General features: G+C 41.9%; 2 long non-coding RNA genes across 2 annotated transcripts in view; one reads left to right on the top strand and one right to left on the bottom strand.

The window, feature by feature from the left end:
- Positions 1-4,624: 4,624 nt before the first annotated feature.
- On the top strand, positions 4,625-19,096 carry LOC138829662 (uncharacterized). The gene is made up of 3 exons (XR_011372687.1): positions 4,625-4,972; positions 9,882-9,957; positions 18,818-19,096. It is a non-coding gene; the product is annotated as an uncharacterized lncRNA (long non-coding RNA).
- LOC138829661 (uncharacterized) overlaps positions 15,838-19,922 on the bottom strand; it is a 29,214-nt gene continuing 25,129 nt past the window's right edge. The window contains exons 4-5 of the long non-coding RNA XR_011372686.1: positions 17,238-17,329; positions 15,838-15,968 (exon numbers count right to left, since the gene is read on the bottom strand). This is a non-coding gene — a long non-coding RNA (uncharacterized lncRNA). The remainder of the gene's footprint in view (positions 15,969-17,237; positions 17,330-19,922) is intronic.

A 19,922-nucleotide genomic window follows, 5' to 3' on the forward strand; every position in this document is an offset into this window, starting at 1 on the left:
TTTGTGCTAGTCCCAGGGCTTCAAAGTGGCCTGGCCAGTCTCCATGCTCCCCCCCCCCCAAGTTAGCGGGCACTACAACTTTGGCCAATGCACAACTTTTCCTTTTTATTTTTGATTGTTGTTTTTATTTCTTTGTATTTGGCTTTTATTTATTTATTTTGGTTGGTCATGGGGTTTGAACTCTGGGCCTGGGTGCTGTCCCTCAGTTCTTCAGCTCCAGGCTAGTGCTCTACCATTTGAGTCACACCACCACTTCCAGCTTATTTTTTTTTCTGCTTAGGTGTTGTTGAGGAATCAAACCAGGGCCTCATGCATCCAAGGCAAGCACCCTACCACTGAGTCACCTTCCCAGCCCTGGTTTTTATTTTTATTTTTTATGGTGATCCTAGGGCTTGACCTGCCAGTCTTCTTGAGTTGTTGGGTTTTTCCCCCCTCTAGGATATAAGTTTTAGAACGTGAACCATAGCTCATCATTTTTTTTTTTTTTGGTGGTTAATATGAGATAAATGTCCTATGGCTCTAACTACTGAGGAGGCTGAGATCTGAGGATCTCAGTTTGAAGCCAGCCCAGGCAGAAAAGTCCTTGTGAGACTCTTTCTTTTTTTTGGGGGGGGGGGTCCAGACGTGGGACATGAACTCTGGGCCTGGGCACTGTCCCTCAGTACTTCAGCTCAAGGCTAGCACTTTACCACTTGAGCCACAGTGCCACTTCTGGCTTTTTTTTTCTGCTTATGTGGTGCTAAGGAATCGAACCCAGGGTCTCAGGCATGCAAGGCAAGCGCTCTACCACTGAGCCACCTTCCCAGTCCCCTTGTGAAACTCATGTCCAATTAACCACTCAAAACCCAGAAGTGGTGCTATGGCACAAGTGGTAGAGCACAAGCCTTGAGTACAAGAGGCTCAGGGACAGCACACAGGTCCTGAGTTCAAACCCCACAACTGACAAAGAGTACAGAAAGGAAAAGAGTACTACAGGAAGCCAAGATGATGATTCAGAGTCTTGAAAGTTGAGAGCCAAGTTTCAAAGCCATCTTAGGCATGAAAATCCATGAGACTTTTTTACCAATTAACCAGCAATAGGTAGGAAGCAGTAGAGATCTACCCTTGAGCAAAACTCCTCAAGTTCAAGCCCAGGAATAGCACAAGTGAAAAGAATTCTCATGGAGTCTCCTGCCCAAGCTGGATTCAAAACACAAATGCTCAGATTTCAGCCATCAGAGCAGGTAGGATTATAGGTGTGAACCATATTTTTAAAATCTTGAATTGCCTCTAATATTTTTGCCCTCCTTTTCACTTAATTTTTTATTCCTTTTTTCTTTTTTATAAGTTCATGCCATCTAGCTTATTATTTAGGCCTGGTCATTCTTTCTGAGGTTTTTGTTTTGAGTTTTTTTGTTTTTTTTGGAGCTTGTTATAGAACTTGAACTCAAGGTCTGGTCATTGTTCCTAATTTTTTCTCAAGACTAGTAGGCTTCCCACCTCAAGACACAGTTCAAATTGTGGCTCTTTATGTATTTTTCTTTCTTTCTGCATTTATTTTAGGTGTGTTCCTATGACTTGAACTCAGGATCTGGGCTTTTTTGCCAAGTTTTTGCCAAGTTTTTTGTTGTTGTTGTTGTTGTTTTGTATTATTTTTTTGTTTTTTCTTTATTGCTGGTCCTACGGCTGTGAACATAGGGCCTTCACTTTTGCTAGTCATAAAATCAGGGCAGAGCCACTGTGTCTGAGGTTTTTCCCTTTCTTTCTCAAGACTAGCAGTCTCCATGGCTTGAGCCATAGATAAATTTCTGGCTCTATTTATTTATTTATTTATTTATTTATTTATTTATTTTTGGTGCTAGGGCTTAAACTCATGACATGGCCACTCTTCTGCTTGAAGTCAGGGCAGGGCCACTGTGAATGAAGCATTTTTTTGTATTGTTTTTTTCTCAAGGCTAGCAGACTGTGACAGCTTGAGCCACAGCTTCATTGATGGCTTTGTTTATACAACATTCTCCATCCCCCCTCGACCCTCCCCCCGTAGGCAAAAGTTGTAAAGTTCATTTTTCGACATAATGTCTTGTACATCTCATTGTTGCAGTAGGTCCACCTACTGCAATTTGTTTTTTCCCTTCCCCTTCACAAATTATGCCAACATCAAATACAGTGAAAATGGGGAGTTATTTATTTTTTGGGTCTGGTCCTAGGGCTGGAACACAGGGAGTGATTACTGTTCCTTGACCTGAAATCAGGGCAAGGTCACTGTGTGGGAGTCTCTCCCCTGTCCTGAGCAAGGCTGACAGGCTGTAAACTTTGAGCCACATCTCAACATCTGGCTTTGTAAAGCAAATTTGGTGATTCATAGGCGATAAGTGTCTCATGGCAGAGCTGGGAAGGTGGCTCAGTGGTAAAGTGCTCAACTTGAGCTGAAGAGCTAAGGGACAGCATCCAGACCTAGAGTGGGCCCCACGACCCACAAAAAAGAAAAAAAAAGCTGGGTGCCAGTGGCTTATGCCTGTAATTCTAGCTACTCAGGAGGCTGAGATCTGAGGATTGCATTTCAAAGCCAGCCTGGGAAGGAAAGTCCATGAAACAGTTATCTCCAATAAACCACCAGAAAACCAGAAGTGGCACTGTGGCTCAAGTGGTAGAGCACTAGCCTTGGCTGAAGAGCTGAGGGACAGTGTGCAGGCTGAGATCAAGCCCCATGACCAACCAAAAAAAAAAAAAGATTCTCATGGGAAAACACAGACATTACCCAGGCTCTAAAATCAGAGGATGGTGGTTCAAAGCCAGCCTGGGCAGGCTCCAATTAATCACCAAGAGCTAGGAAGTAGAATAGTTCTAGTCTTGTGCAAAACAGCACAAGTTCAGGCCCCAGAACTGGCACACATAAAACCAAGTGTCATGGAGCTTCCTGCCCAGGCTGACTATGAACCACAATCCTAAAATTTCAGCTTCCACAGTAGCTAGGATTATAGGCATGAGCCACTACTTAAAAATATTTCATTGACTTCTCTCTTCTTCTTTTTCCTTCTTATTATATTGTTCATTTCTCGTGTGTGTGTGTGTGTGTGTGTGTGTGTGTGTGTGTGTGTGTGTGTGTGTGTGTGTGTGTGTGTGTGTGTGTGTCCTGGTGCTGGTTCTAGAGCTTGAACTCTGGAGCCTAGCCACAGTCTCTGAATTTGTTTTTCTTTTCTTTTTGATGCTGTTTCTAGACCTTGAATTCAGGGCCTAGTCCCTGTCCCTGAGCCATTCTTTTGTTGGTGGTGGTGGTGATCTTAGGGCTTGAACATATGGCCTGATCACTTCCTGGGTTTGAAAGCAGAGCAGGGCCACTGCGTATGAGGGTTTCTGTTGTTCGTTTTCCCTCAAAGCAAGCAGTCTCTGTGGCTTGAGCCACACAGATCAATTTCTGGCTTCTTTTACTTTTTGGCAGGTCATGGAAGATAAAATTCTCATAGAAGATAAGAAGCTGAGGGTACTATATCAGCACCTGAAATCTGAGGATTGGAGTTGAAAGCCCAGGCAGGTAAGTCCGTTAGACTCATCTCCATTTAATCCCCCAAAGAGAAGAAGTGGTAGAGTGTTACCTTTAAGAAAAATATTTCTATTTCAAGCTTTGGTTTCAAGACCCAGGACTGATACACATTCACAAATTCCTAATGGACTTTTCTGCCTGGTTTGCCTTGGAACCGAGATCTTCAAGTTCTGTCTTTTGTGTAGCTTGAGCTCCAGGTGTGAGCCACCAATTCTCTGCTCATTTTAAGATCTGTAATTGGCTCTTTGTGCTCATCTTCCATTCTGATTTTTATTTATGTATTTGTATTTAATTAATTAATTGTTAGTTGTCCTACTCTGTGTATCTGGGCCTGGTCACTGTTATTTTGCTTTTTTGCTCAAGGCTGTTGCTTTACCACTTGAGCCACACCTCTACTTCTGGCATTTTGCTGGTTAGTTGGAGATCAGAGCCCAATGGAATTTCCATCCCAGGTGGGCTTTTAACCACTATCCTGAGATTTCATGCTCCTAACTAGAATTATATGTCAGCCACTAAAAAATGCCTGACTCACTCAATTTTAATATACTTAATAGGCTCTTATATTCTTTTTATTCACATTATAATGATGATGATGATGATGATGATGATGATGATGATGATGATGATGATGATGATGATGATGATGATGATGATGATGATGTGCTGGTCATAGGCTGGAAATCAGGGCATGGGTGCTGTCCATGATCTTCCAGTTGAGCCTCAGCTCAAGGTCTGGACTTTTCTCTATTTCTTTTTGCTTCTTTCTTGGTGGTTAATTTGAGAGAATTGTCTCATGGAAAAGCTTGGCACTACTCAGGAGGTTGAAATCTGAGGATTTTCATTTTAAGCCAGTCCTGGCAAGAAAGTCCAAAACACTCTTTTCTTTTTCTTCTTTGTTTTTGTTATTGTAATGAGAAAGATGGGGTGCAGTGGAGTTGCAGTTTCATTAGCAGGTAAAGAGGATGTTTGTTTTTGAGCAATGGCCTCCCAAAGTACACTGCCTCCTGACTAGGGATGGTCCACTGATGGTTAGAATGCCTTCTGTCTTCCTTCTATGACCCTATTACCCTGGTAACCGATTGTTTACAAAGATGTGATCCTGACTCCTGAGCAACAGGAAAAGGGACAATATCATTTCTGGGTTGGGATGAAAACCAAGTGGATCCCCCCATTTGGTGTGCTGCCTTGCTATGGGGGCCAGGATGATAGTGCACCCTTCTATGAAGAAAGAAAATGAACAATTCTGTACTCTTTGTTCATTTCTGACAGATGAGGGCTGTGGGACACATTCATGGAATCATCTAGGGGACTTGTCCAGGATCTCCATTGTGTCTGGGAAGGAAGGGCCCCAGGTTTTGCTGCAGAGAGATGCATCCTGCAGTGCGGTTGCAGCAGCCCTGGCTTGCTCCAATGCTAGTGATTTCCCAGATCGGGAAATGTCACCTGGTGCAGGTAAAATAGCTTTCAGGACATCTGTCCTGATGACCATGGAAGCCCATGCCTAGACCAGTGTAAGCGATGGTGACACAGTGCTACTCGTGTGGCTGGGAGTATGGAAGTGGCACAGGTGTGGATGAGAGGTGTTGGGTAGCACACATGGTAGATGCCTTCTGCTCTGCCCACCACATGACTAAAGGCAATGCTGGATTCTGTCTGAATTTACCTAGGGTCTGGGGGACTGCAGATTTTCTGGGATGCCAAAGCTCCCATGGGGACACAGGTTGAGGTAGACTAGGTGAAAGGGAGTGAAGGAAACCTGCAGAAAATAAGGAAGTCTTAATTCTTTTTTAAAGTTCCTTTAATGGTTAAATTTTAATCAAAATGGGAAATAAATGGAAAAAAGTAATTCTAGATCTTAATTTCCTGAATAGCTAGCATTCCAGGTGTGACACTAGTACCCAGCTCACTCTTTTGTATCTATTGAGTTTATTAGGTTCTAGACACACTAGAGCAAGGAGAAAAAGAAAAGCTTTGTTTTGAAGGTCTATGCTTTAGTGTGTGGGGGTGGGGGAGGGTGGAGAATGTATACACATAAATATGTTTAAATATATGATGGAAAAATAGATTGAGAGATGTGCTAGGGAGGAGTGTTGGCAATTTACAGTGAAGTATGAGTTCAGAAAAGCCTCATGTGGTAAAGTGACTTAGATCAAGGCAACTCATCCAGGCCCCAGAATCAGGTAGGGTCATGAGCTCAAAGTTGAGGGTGTCTGGCCTGTCTTAGAGGCAGTAGACCAGTGTGGCTGTATCACAATCAGCGTGTGGAGTAGAGGATATGCTTGCTGTAGGACAGGCAGTGGGAAGCTCGTGCAAAGCAATGAGTTACAAGTGTGGTCTCTGCCCAGAAGCAGTGATCTCATCCAGGAACTTTAGCAGGTCCAGCCCAGACCTGTTGAGTCAGGGGCTAGGCCCTCCTGGTGCCTGCTTCAAAGAAGGCCTCTAGATGTGTTTGAGAACCACTAGCCAAGATAAGGTCCCTTAGACTATGGTAGAGACTTTGGATTTTATTCTGAAACAGAAGCTCTTGAAGGTTGGGAGTGAGAGAGTATAGGATTTAATTTAAGAAATATACAAAGTGGGTGCCAGTGGCTCATACCTGTATTCCTAGATACTCATGAGGTTGAGGTCTGAGGATCCTGGTTCAAAGCTATTCTGGGCAAGAATGGCTGAGACACTTAACTTGAAGTGGAGATATGGCTCAAGGGGCAAAGTGCTGGTTTTGAGAAAACAAGCTCAACAAACTCAAAGCCCAGGCTCTAAGTTCAAGCCCAAGTACCATCACAAAACAAACAGGCCAGGCAATGGTGGCTCACACCTGTAATCCTAGTGACTCTGGTGGGTGTGGCCTGAGGATGGTAGTTTGCAACTAGCCCTGGGAGGAAAGTCCATGAGATCTTATCTCCAGATACCCACTGGAAACAGCTAGAAGTGGGGCAATGGCTCAAATAGTAGAGCACCAGCCTTGAGCAAAAGCTCAGCCACAATAGGCAGGGCCTTGAGTTTAAGCCCCAGTACTGACACTGACACACACATAAGCACATATACACACACACAAACACCAACACAAGCAGTGATGGTCACTCATGGGAAGGAAGCACAGGAGCCCAGTGGGTCCCCTCTCAATTCTCAGGACCCTCTTGTCCTCTGGAGACACCCCAGTTTTTCTTCCAGCATAATAATTATTATTATAAAATATTAGAATTATAAATATAATTACTATAGTAATGCTATAAGTGTAATGATATAAAACATTTTTATAAAATGTATTAATATGTTACATATTATATTCTATAACATACATACATTATATATTATATAATTTCTAGTAAATATACAAATAAATATGTTATATATAATAGATAAAATATACATGCTACAATAGTAAATGAAATATAATGATAGAAGTATAAAAATATTATAAATATACTTATTATTATACTAATTATTCTTCAGGGCTCACAATGTGGCTTAGTGGTAGATTATTTGCCTGGCATGCATGAAGTCCTGAGTTTGGTTCCTCAGTAAACAGCAAAAGCAGGATGTGGCACTGTGTCTCAAGTAGTAGAATGCTAACCTTGAGCACAGATAAGCTCAGACACAGTGCCCCGGCCCTGGGTTCAAACCCTAAGACTGACAAAAAAAAAAGAACAATATAGTAATTCTTCTACCTGCTGGACCCCCGTAAAGCCAGACACACCCAATCAACTGGGACCTTGAACTTGAGTTCCACAAACATCAAATATGATTTTTTTGTCAGTCCTGGGGCTTAAAGTCAAGGCCTAGGCACTGTCCTGAAGCTCTTCTGCTCAAGTCTCATGTTCTACCACTGTAAACCACAGCACCACTCCAGTTTTCTGGTGGTTAGTTTAAGATTAGTGTCATGGACTTTCCTTCCCAGGCTGGTTTTGAACTGAGATCCTCAGATCTCAGCCTCCTGAGTAGCTGCAATTACAGGGGTGAGCCACTGGCTCCAGTTCACAAACACAGTCTTAGCTTCCAGGTCAGTGCCCTGGGCCCCTCCAGGCTAGGTGGTCCTCCTCTTCCCCAGCTTATTGGTGCTGGAAGCAGGTGAACAGAGCAGCAGAACAGAAGGTGGTGCCTAGTTAACTGGGGGATCCTTTCTGTGTACTGCATGTCCTGCATTAAAAACCCAAACCCCCAAAGACACAAGTTCATTCTTTCAAGGTGGGCAATTGCCCAGTTCAGAAATTTAAGGGCACCCCTGAAAATCAACCTCTACTCTGATCAGGGGCCTGAAGTGACTGTGCCCCTTTTTCCCAGGTTAAGTTTTTCATTCTCGTTTTCACTGTGTGTGTGTGTGTGTGTGTGTGTGTGTGTGTGTGTGTGTGTGTGTGCGTGTGTGTGTGTGTCTGTGTGTCTGTGTGTCTGTGTCTGTGTGTGTTTTCGTTAGGTAGTTGTACAGAGATGCGGCCATGCAGCAGAGCAGTTCCTGGGTGCAGTATCTTTTGAACCATGTCTCCCATTTCACCATTCTCACCACCCCTGCCCTCAGTTTTCTTAATCTTTAGATTATGTAGTGAATGTTTTGGAATTCAAAACAAGCAATTCGGGGTGGGAAGTTGGCTCAGTGGAAGACTGCTTGCCTCACTCACATGAGGCCCTGGGTTCGATTCCTCAGCACCACATAAGCAGAAAAAAGCCAGGAGTGGTGCTGTGGCTTAAGTGGGAAGGCACTAGCCTTGAGCTGAAGAGCTGAGCGACAGCACCCAGCCCCAGAGTTCAAGGCCCATGACCAAAACAAAACAAAACAAAAAAATCAAAACCAAAAAACAAGCAATTCATGTCTACAATGTACCTTGATCTGTGTCATCCCTTCAATATCTTCCCCCCGCTTCCCCACCCATTCCCTTATTTTTTCAGGTGCTGTCAAATCCTTAGGAGCCAACCTGGCACCAGCTGGGTGTCCTACACAGGGATTCATAACAGAGGAGAGAGGAGAAAAAAAAGTATGATGCACATGAAAATTTGCCTTTATAATTTCACAGCACATTTGCTATTTCCTACTCAGATATAATAGTGTAGGCTTATAATGATACTCCATGCTATCAACAAAAGGCTTCTGTCCAGGGTAATATCACAGAAGGTAGCACTGACATTCATTTGATAAGTATATCCACTAAAATATTCAAATGGAAGAGAGTCTTCTAATATTCGTGTCACAATGATTGGTAAAGACTTGAGCCTCTCCATTGATTATAATGACTCCCATTACATTCTGAAAATATAGTATATTAATTTCATCTTCAGACAAAGAGGTAAACTGAGGCCAGCGTGCTCAACGATTTCATGAAAGTTCATGCCATTGGTATCCACCATCTTTGGGGATGATGCATCAACTATTTATTTATTTATTTATTGGTCCAGTCGTGGGGTCTGAACTCTGAGCCTGGGTGCTATCCCTCAGCTTTTCAGCTCAAGGCTAGCAGTCTACCACTTGAGCCACAGCACCACTTCCGGCTTTTTTCTTTTTGCTTATGTGGTGCTGAGGAATCGAACCCAGGGCCTCATGCATGCAAGGCAAGTGCTCTACCACTGAGCCATGTTCCCAGCCCTGCATCAACTATTTAATGAAGGCAAACTTGGAACCAGGCTCTATTTCAATGACTAGGAATGGCCTGGAAATAAAATGTATAGAAACTTCATTTTCATAGAGCTGATGTTCTAGATGAGGATACTAAATGACAAAGAAACAGTTAAAAAATCCAAACAGGCTTGGAAGGTGGCTCAGTGGTAGAGTGCTTGCCTCGCATGCATGAGGCACTGGGTTCGATTCCTCAGCATCACATCAGGAGAAAAAGTGGGAAGTAGCACTGTGGCTCAAGTGGTAGAGTGCTAGCCTTGAGCTGAAGAGCTGAGGGACAGTGCCCAGGCCCATATTTTATGCCCCATGACCCCCAAAATATCCAAACAGTGGCAAACACTATGAAACAAAAGAAAATGGAGAAATGGAGATATTTAAGTTCTGCCTCAACCACAACCTTGGATGCAGCTACCTTAAGATGATCAAAAAAAGCTTCCGAAAATGGTGACTAATGAATCAAGGTGTGAGTGCCACAAAGGAGTCATGAAGGAAAGAGTTGGGGAAAGATGATTTGGGGCAGAGGGGAACACTAGGAGCAAAGGTTGTGAGGTGGGAGATGGTGTGTTTGAGGAACATCAAGGTTGCCAGTGTCACTGGAATGAAATGAGTGAAGAGGGATGGTGGCAGATGCACATGACACAGAGAAGAGTCTGGTCACATAGGGTCATATAAGCAAGGGCAATCAGTGTGGGTTTCTTCTAGAACTTTCTACTGTGGATTATAGCAGGAGGAATCACTATGTGATATGTGCTTTTCAAGGTTCACCATGGTGGCAATGTGGAGAATAAATGATGAGTGAAAGCCAGGAGCCCTGTGTGGCCATCATTTCGTACAGGTCAGTGTAAATTAGAATGTCTACAATGAAAAAAAAGTATAGATGAAGTAGTGTTTGTTGTTTGTTGTTTTTGTTTTTTTTCTTTTTCTCTTTGCCGGTACTGGGGCTTGAATTCAAAGCCTAGCAATCTCATTTAGCTTTTTCACTCCAGTAATGCTGAACATGTGAGTGACAGCCGCACTGTTGGCCATTTTGGTGGTTAAGTGGAGATAAGAGTTTCACTGACTATGCTGTAGGGGTTGGCTTTGAACTGTGACCTTAAGATCTCAGCCTTCCAAGTATCTAAGGTTACATGTGTGGGCCACTAGTGCCCAGCTTGTGGAAATAGTTTTGAAAAATGAGACATTAGAACTTGCTCCAAAGATGATGTAGGCTTTTGGCTGAAGCAAATAAAAAGATAGATGGTAGAACTATTACAATGAGAAGATGGTAGGAAGAGAAATGTTCTAGCAAGCAGGGAAAGGAATCTCAAATTCTGTTTTAGGCAAATAATTTTGCTTCACTATTGAGAGATAGCCTGGCTAACTGGAGCTGTCTAGTAGACAGGCCTTTAAGTCCCCAAGCTTGGGAAAGAGCATTTTGAGTAAGAAATTGCATTTGGTGATCACCAGGGGGGAGGGATCATTTAAAGCCTGGAAAGTGTAGAATATCACCAAAGGAGGAAAAAGAGGCAAGCACACTGCCCAAACTTTGTTCTTAGTCTCCACATTAATCACTAGGTGTGGCCAAATACTACATTCACTGAAACTGGCTACAACTATTGTATTATTTTTTTATGTGTGCCAGTCCTGAGGCTTGAACCCACGGCCTAGGTACTGTGCCTACATGGAAGATTCCTGACTTCCATGATCAGACTTACTGTTTTTCTTCTGACTTTCCTGCCTCTGTCATCTTTCCACGGCTTACAGCCAAGGAGCTTGTCTTGGGTGTAAGTGTAAGCCAGTTATCAACAAACCACAGGGCATGTTCAGAAGCAGCCATCTAGGATCTGCTGACTTTGCCCTGGGTCTGCACGCTCCATCTCTGGTCCATAGCAAAGGAACCACAAATGCATAAGCTGATGAACCAATGCTAAAGCGGATGGTTGTGGCTGAGCATAGTTTGGATGTACTGATGAAACAACTCTAAGGTGGTTTAGACATCACTGTTGGAGCAGGTTTGTTAGATTTTAGAATACATGTTTCAAAGCCGTCTCATGTTCTAGTCATGATGGCATACCTTTGTCTCTCCCAATCATCTCACCTCCCAAGCAGGGCACACCCCCAAGGTCTCATCTCATTACTCAGTTAAGACTATTTTGTCCATTTTCTGTTCATAGATTCATTTTTCTGAGTAATTCCTTCTTTATTTTATTTATAACACTTAGTACTAAACCATTTGCACTTAATGATTCAGTCTCTCATCATTCTCTGAGAATGTCTTTTTTTCTATGGATCTATGAATTCCTTTGGAGCAGAATCTGTGACTTAAAACCACAGCCCCACCCCACACCCATAGGACATTGAACATTAATAAGCCCTAAAGCAAGGCCTGTTGTTTTAGAGGTCATCTTTTTAGGAAATCCTTTTCCCAACCCCAATTAAATTAGGCTTTTTAAAATCTAGGTTGAAAACACATTTCACCCTCTAGGTAACTACTTTGATTGCATTGGTCTGTTATAGGCTATAAGTCCCTCTCTACTCTGCTCCTGGTGTTGTACAAGGTTTCTACTCAACATGTGAAAAATGGAATGCATAAAAAGATCAGTGAAGGCTGGGAATGTGGCTTAGTGGTAGAGTGCTTGCCTAGCATGCATGAAGTGTGACATAAACAGAAAAAGCCAGAAGTAGTGATGGGTTTAAGTTGCAGAATGCTACCTTTGAGCAAAAGAAGCTTAGGGGCAGTGCTCAGGCTGATTTCAAGCCCCACAACTGGCAAAAAAAAATTCAGTGGAGATGGGCTGTGATTGCAGTGGCCTCATGAACAATTATCTGTGTGGTTGTGGTTTTCAAAAGAGCAATAAAATTCACAGTGCAAATTACAGCACACCAGGTCATTCTTTCCAATCTGCATCCCTTCTTCTTGGGAACAAACTCTTCCCTGGAGCATGGCTCTTCCATGGACAGGAGGCCTCATGAAGGCTGATTTATCCTTACCGAGTATGCTTGAATCCTTAGGTTAGCACATCTGAGCTCCACGGAAAGCAGCATTCCCAAATGTTAGGGAGAATAAGTAAGTTGGCAGTAGCCAAGCTGGGCTAGGCAGATGGGGTAATATGTATTTACACATATATACTTTGCCTAGTCCATAGGTTTTGGAGAAAACATGAAAACTCAAAAACAATTAGAATTTAAGGAGCTTTGAAGAGGCTTAATTCCTTAATGAAAATTAGCATCATTGTTACTTAGCTGTGAATGACTTCAGGAAAAAAAAAACTAAAAATGATATTATTTGAAGCTGGGAACTAATGGCTCACACCTGTAATCCTAGTGACACAGGAAGTTGAGATCTGAGGAGTGTGGTTCAAAGCCAGCCTAGAAAGGAAAATCCATGAGACACTTATCTCCAGTTAACTATCAAAAAGCCAGAATTGAAGTTGTTCAAATGATAGGCCATCGGATTTAAGAAAACAAAGAACTAAACCAATGAGACCCCATCCTGACCCTGAGTTCAAAACCCACCAGGAAGGAGAGAGAAAGAGAGAGAAAGAAAAAAAGAAAAGGGCAGAGAGAGAGAAAGGTAGAGAGAGTGAGGCAGTGATGGGGGGAAGTAATAATAATAGAAATGTAGTGACTACAAATGTAAAGAATGTGGCAAAACCTTTAATAAGTTCTTGAACAATAAGGGACAGGAGCTCTGCACAATAATGGCTGAGGAAGCTTTATTAAAGTAGGATGCCTAAACTGGGCACCCATGACTCATACCTGAAATCCTAGCTACTTAGGAGGTTTATGGTACAAATCTAGCCTGGGCAGGAAAGTCTGTGAAATTCTTATCTCCTTTTTTTTTCTTTCCAGTCCTTGGTCTTGAACTCTGGGCCTGGGCAATGTCCCTGAGCATTTTTTGCTCATGGTTAGCACCCTACCACTTGAACCACAGCACCACTTCCAGCTTTTTCTGTTTATGTGGTACTGAGGAATCAAACCTGGGCCTTCATAAGCATGAAATTCTGGACATAGAACTGTGGCTCAAATGGTAGAGCACAAAAGCTCAGGGATAGCACCCAAGAAAGAGATGGAGCACCAGGACTGGCAACAAAAAGAAAATATGAACTATTTACTTTGTGCCCACATCAAGTATTTTGGACTATTTAAAGTATCAAAAGATAGTTCTACTTAAGAAATCATGGCTTAAATGTCTGGTGTGTGTGTGTGTGTGTGTGTGTGTGTGTGTGTGTGTGTGTGTGTGTGTGTGTGTGTGTGTGTGTGTGTGTGTGTGTGTGTGTGTGTGTGTGTGTGTGGTACAGAGAGAGGAGACAGCATGGAAAGCCAAGAGAGTTCTAAATCTAAGACTTCAGAGGCCATCTTTTAGAGAAAGCCTGAAGAACTGGTAGTAAACTAGATCCAGTGCTGTGCTTTGGTCAGCTAGTTGTAAGAAAGCCCCAACTGGCCACAGGTGTGGATTGCAGGAAAGAGGATAAGGCAGTAAGAATAGAAGTAAAGGGGTCTGAGCCACTCACACAACTTCCAGGTATCATTTCCTGTTGTTGTGCAGGCCCAACATTTGAACTGCAGTAAAACCAGGAATTCACAAAAGTGAAAACCTGTAAGAAATAACTGAAATAAATGACTAGAGGTGTTCAGCAGCAAATTTTGGCAACCAGAACACATATGAACAGAGCAAAATGGAAATGATCAACTCTGACAAGTGGGGAGGGGGAGCACAGAGAGACTCATGCACAGAGGTAGGCTCTGAGTTCAAGGCCCAGGACAGGCAAAAATAGGAAGGAGTAATGACCAAAACGTTTCCAATTTTGATTTATAACATGAGCCTATATATTCAAGCATTTAGCAGCCCAAGAGACTTCAAGTAGAACAAACTGTGATCACTTAACACATTGTAATTAAACCATCAAAGACAGAGAACCTCCAAAATCACACAATTCATCACACACAAGACTTCTTCAATGAGATTATGAACAATTTCACATAAGAAACCAAGGATGTCAACACACAACAAGGGCAGCAAATTTACAATGCTAAAAGCTAGACTACACAGAGAAATGAATGAGGTCTTATGTCCAGTAAGCAGCAAAATGCCAAGCTGAAGGTTTGCTTCAAGTGACAGAGTACTATGGAAACCAAGAAAGCCAAACAAACTAGGTATTGGTTGGTGGCTCATTCCTGCTATTCTAGAAAGTCAGAAGCCTGAGATTTGAGGATCACTATTCAAAGCCACCTTGGGCAGGGAAATCTATGAGACTCTTCTCACCTATTATCCACAACAAGAAAGAAAAAAAGCCAAAGTAGAGCTGTGGCTTCAGTGGTATAGCACTGACCTTGGGTAAAAGTCTCAGGGACTAGAACTAGGCCATGATTTCAAGGCCTAGAACTAGCACCTCAAGAAAGAAAGAGAAAAGGAGAGAAAGAAAACAGAAAGCCAAACAAGAGTACAGATCTACAACTTCAAGCTCCAGCATGCATGTGTAGGTACACACACACATACACACACCAAGATTGAAATACAAGCAGTAATGAGGTTATGTTGAGTAAATCTTTGGTGTCATGAAATCATAAATATAAATGACAACTAGTTACCAATAGATATAGATATAGATAGATAAACTATAGATTATCTATCTGCTATAGATAACAGATCTATCTATAACTATAACAGATTATTTATGGAAATATCTATCTATCTATCTATCTATCTATCTATCTATCTATCTATCTATCTATCTATCTATCTATCTAGAGAGAAAACAATCCTGGGGCTTGAACTCAGACCCTGAGCACTGTCCCTAAGGATTTCTAACTCATGGCTAGCACTCTACCACTTGAGCCACAGCCCCAATTCTGGCTTTTTCTTTTTATGTGGTAGTGAAAAACTGAACCCAAGGCTTGATGCATGCTAGGCAAGCACTCTAACACTAAGCCCCATTCTCAGGCCCTAGTTAAAGGTTTTTAAAGAGAAGTACTAGAGTTCAAACTGAGATCCTTTAGCTTCTAACTAGATCCCTCTTCCTCTGCAGGGTATCTTGCACTTGAGCTGACTTCCCCAGCCCCTACCCTTCATCACTTTGGATTACAAAGCAATTGATGAGGACCTAATAGGAAATGTTGATGTTTTCTTTTACCTCATCGATGGTAGTGACTACTGGTAACTCCTACCAGAAGTGGATTTTCACCAGGTGTTGCTCCTATTTTCACCACCAAGTTAAGTGAGAGAGAATGGAGAGATGCCCTGTGACCCAGTGATCCTAGTGCAGGGAATCCTGAATAAAAGGAAAGAACTGTGCATACAAATGTGATAAATCCACAAAAGGAAGAGAAAAGCCACTTGTACCTGGCTTTACCTCCTTACTCCCCCTTCTCCTCCATGGTTGAATCTTACTTGGCCATATTTGCAACAATGTATTCTTCTTAGCAGTACTTCCTATGCCTCAACCACAGGTTTCAAGTTTCTTTTATTCTCAGGGTTTTTGTGACTTCATCTTTTCTTTTCTTTTTTTTTTACATTTTTTATTTTATTTTATTTTATTTTATTTTATTTTATTGTGAACACACTGTACAGAGGGGTTACAATTACATGGGCAGGATAATGCATACATTTCTTATCAAGCATTGCAGCCTCCTCCTTTGTTAACCCTTCACATCCTTTTCCAGCCTCCCCCCAATCCTCCCCTGCCTCCCCCTCCCCCCGCCGCCCCCCCCACCGCACCAACATTGTAAAGCTCGTTTTCGTTTTCGACATGACAACTTGTACTTCTCATTGTGCAACAGGTCCACCTGTATCCTTAAACGACTTGTTTTTCCCCATCTCCTCTACAAGTTATACTGACATCAAATATAGTGAAAGCAGGGGTTATACTGTGGGGGAGGGACATACAAAGCAACAAAGAGATAATCTTATAAATGCGTTAGAAACAAATGCATAAAAGAAAAAAGCATTAAAATACATATCTAAGGGTTCATTTTCCTAGCATCACATTATCTGACCTTTTCCGCTTGACTCATACATATACTAGATATTGCAAATAAGGGAAACCATGGGACCTGTGTTTCTTTGGGCCTGGCTTACTTCACTTAATATAATTTTTTCCAAGTTTTTCCATTTCCTAACAAATGGGGCAATGTCATTCTTTCTGATGGAGGCATAGAATTCCATTGTGTATATATACCACATTTTGACTTCATCTTTTCTTATGGCCTTTTAATTTATTTATTGTATTTTTTTGTCCATTGTGGGGCCTGAATTCTGGGCCTGGGCACTGCCCCTGAGCTCTTCAGCTCAAGACTAGCACTCTACCACTTGAGCCACAGTGCCATTTCCGGCTTTTTTCTGCTTATGTGGTAGAGAGTAGCCTTGAGGAAGTAAGCTCAGATAGAGCACCCAGGACTTGGTTTCAAGCCCCAAGACTGGGACACACACACACACACACACACACACACACACACACACACACACACGAGCTACTACCTTTATGTACGAAAGGTATTTAGATTCTATGCTCTCTTGAAATGTTTCTAATCATGTACAGTTGTGTAAATATCTCTCATTTTAAACGATCATTCTTCCCTTCTGCTTAAAAATGAAATTATGAGAGCCTGGTGCCCATGGCTCACACTTGTAATCCTAGCTATTCAGGAGGCTGAGATCTGAGAATCACAGGTCAATGCCAGCAAGGCACAAAAGCCCGTGAGACTCTTATCTCCAATAAACCACCAGAAAACCGGAAGTGGTGCTGTCGCTCAAGTGGTAGAGCACTTGCCTGAACTGAAGAGCTCAGGGACAGCATCCAGGCCCAGAGTTTAAGCCCCATGTCAAAAAAAGTAAAATTATGAGAAAAAATATTTTTGTAAATCAGACATTTTCTAAGGCCAAAAAACCTTCAGAATTTCCGGTCCATAAAATGCTATGTGCATGGTCTCTCTGTAACTCTCCAATGTATATTCCTATATTTTTAGGGAAAGTTTATATATAGCTTTTACTCTACTACTCAGAAGGGATTTATCCTCAAATGACTAGCACCCTTGAATAGTATGCAGTCCCATGACTCTTGCAGGAAAAGAATGGAAAGAGATGGAAACCCACTACAGGAATGGAAGGGAGTAAAGCAGCTTGCATTTCTTACTCACTGTGCTCTCATCAGCAAGGGAGAAGGTGGAGAGGACATCAAATGGCACAGATACTAGTAAGGAGTTTTCATTAACTTTGACAGTGGTTTCTCCTACAAAAGGGAGATGTATAAACACAAAAGGAAGGTTCATTGACCTTTCTGCTTTATTATTATGTGATTTATTTTTTAAAAATTGAGCCATTTGGGCTGAGAAGGTGGCTCAGTAGTAGAGCGCTTGCCTTGCATGCCAGAGGCCCTGAGTTCGATTCCTCAGCACCACATAAGCAAAAAGAAAAAAGCCGGAAGTGGCACTATGGCTCAAGTGGTAGAGCGCTAGCCTTGAGCTGAGGGACAGTGCCCAGGCCCAGAGTTCAGGCCCCACGACTGGACCCAAAAAAAAAAAAATTGAGCCATTTTTGCCTACAGTATTCTTAAAAATATTTTAAGATGAAGGTTAATAAGATAAGCAGTCTTAAAATTTCATTTCATTTCATTTCAAATATAAAATTATTGATCTAGCCAGGTGCTGGTGGCTCACCCCTGTAATCCTAGCTACTCAGGAGACTGAGATCTGAGGACTGAGATTCAAAGCCAGCCCAGGCAGGAAACTCCATGAGACTCATCTCCAATAAACAACCAGAAAACTGGAAGTGGTGCTGTGGCTCAAGTGGTAGAGAACTCGCCTTGAGCTGAAGAGCTGAAGGACAGTGCCCAGGCCCAGAGTTCAAGCCCCATTACAATATCTATACATATCTATCTATCTATCTATCTATCTATCTATCTATCTATCTATCTATCTATCTATCTATCTATCTATTGATCTAGCTGGGTGCTGGTGGCTCACACCTGTAATCCTAGTTAATCAAATGCTGACATTGGAGGATCGCATTTCAAAAGCCAGACCAGGCAGAAAAGTCCATGAGACTCTTATCTCAAATAAACTACTCAGAAAAAGCTGGAAGTGGTGCTGTGGCTTATGTGGTAGAGCTCTAGCCTTGAGTACAAAAAGGGTCAGGGATGGTGCCAGGTCCTGAGTTCAAGCCACAGAACTGGCAAAATAAAAAAAAAAAACGTATTGATCTACACAACAGTAGTGTAAACAATTTCAGTGACAAAAAGGGAAACTATAGTCAGAAACAGATCAATGGCTGGAAAAGGCTATGAACAGACACAAAGGTGTGGCTTCAAACTGGCATGAAGGAACTCCCTCAGGTAAGCCAATACATACAGGAAATATTCTGTATTTGTGTATTACAATATACTGTGATTACATAGTATATATATAACTATAATTCTATAGTATAAACATAACCATTATTTTTCAGCACAATGTCATATAGCAAAAGAAACAGTATACAAATTGTATCTCAACTTTGTTCTAGAAGAATATGCTGATTCTTAGTAAGGGAATGAATATACATTACAAAGATGAGTATGTTTCAAAAATAATCAGTTCTGTTTTGCCTTTAAACATCTCTTACTAGATCAACAAGTACATCAAATAATTTAACTATATTATATCAAATACTCTACTATGGAGAGAACTTTTGCTTTCAAGTACTATAAATAAGCTGATATTACACTTACCTTCCTACACAGCAACTATAAAACCAGACAAAATAGAAGAAAGAACTATTTTCAGACACTGGAGAAAAGACAGAACAAGACTTTGGTCCAGGAGAAAAGAAAGACAAAGTCAACCCTACCCCTACAGCTAGCCTTTCTGCCTAGAGAAAAGTTCCAAACCCTAACACACAGAGGAGAACCTAAAGACAACAGAACACTCACAGGTAATGGAAGTTAGGGATCATGTCTGGAGTCGGGGAAGGCTGAAGCAGCTACCACTTGAAAGTCAGAAAACTTCAGAGGATGCAGCTATGTAAGTAAAATGTTCCAAGAATCTACAGATGTGCCCTTTTGTCTTTATCTGAATAATACCCTGTTTAAGCACTAGGTAAAACCACACAGCTTGGAGAGGAACTACATGAGTAGTAAGCAACACAATCCCCAGAGCTCAAGCTAGGCTGAAACATCTGGTTTCTAGACAACCAAAGTGAACAGACTTCATCGAACGCCTGAGGGCTAAGAGTAAATTCAGAGGAATCAGGGCCAAGCAGAAAAGATAAACTAGTCCTTAAGAATGAAGGCTAGAATAGACTAACTATAAATAAGCCTAACAGAAAGGGGGAGGGGTGATATTGTCCAAAAAGAAATGTACTCTTTACCTGACTTATGTAACTGCAACCCCTATCTTTATAGTAAGTTAAAATTTTTCAGTATGAATCTGAACTATACATATATATATATATATATATATATATATATATATATATATATATATATCACATAACTGTCAATTAATGGAAAGCAGAACTGGGCCATTGGTGGCTCACGCCTGTGTTCCTAGCTACTCAGGGGCTGAGATCTAAAGATCACAATGGAAGTACAGCCAGGGCAAAAATGTTTGTGAGGCTCTTATCACCATTTATTTATCCAGCAAAAATCGGAGGCATGGGTCAAGTGCCAGCTTTGGGAGAAAGGGGGCAATGTAGACTGTTGTTAAGCCCTGAGTTCAAGCCCCAGTGCCAGAACATACATGAGAGAGAGAGAGAGAGAGAGAGAGAGAGAGAGAGGAATGCAAGCAAGCAAGCAAAGAGGATAGCTAGTTGGATGCCAGTGATTCACACCTGTAACCCCATCTACT

The sequence above is a fragment of the Dipodomys merriami genome, unplaced genomic scaffold, assembly GCF_024711535.1.
Source record: "Dipodomys merriami isolate MVZ:Mamm:240054 unplaced genomic scaffold, mDipMer1.0.p SCAF_175, whole genome shotgun sequence".
Lineage (NCBI taxonomy): Eukaryota > Metazoa > Chordata > Mammalia > Rodentia > Heteromyidae > Dipodomys > Dipodomys merriami.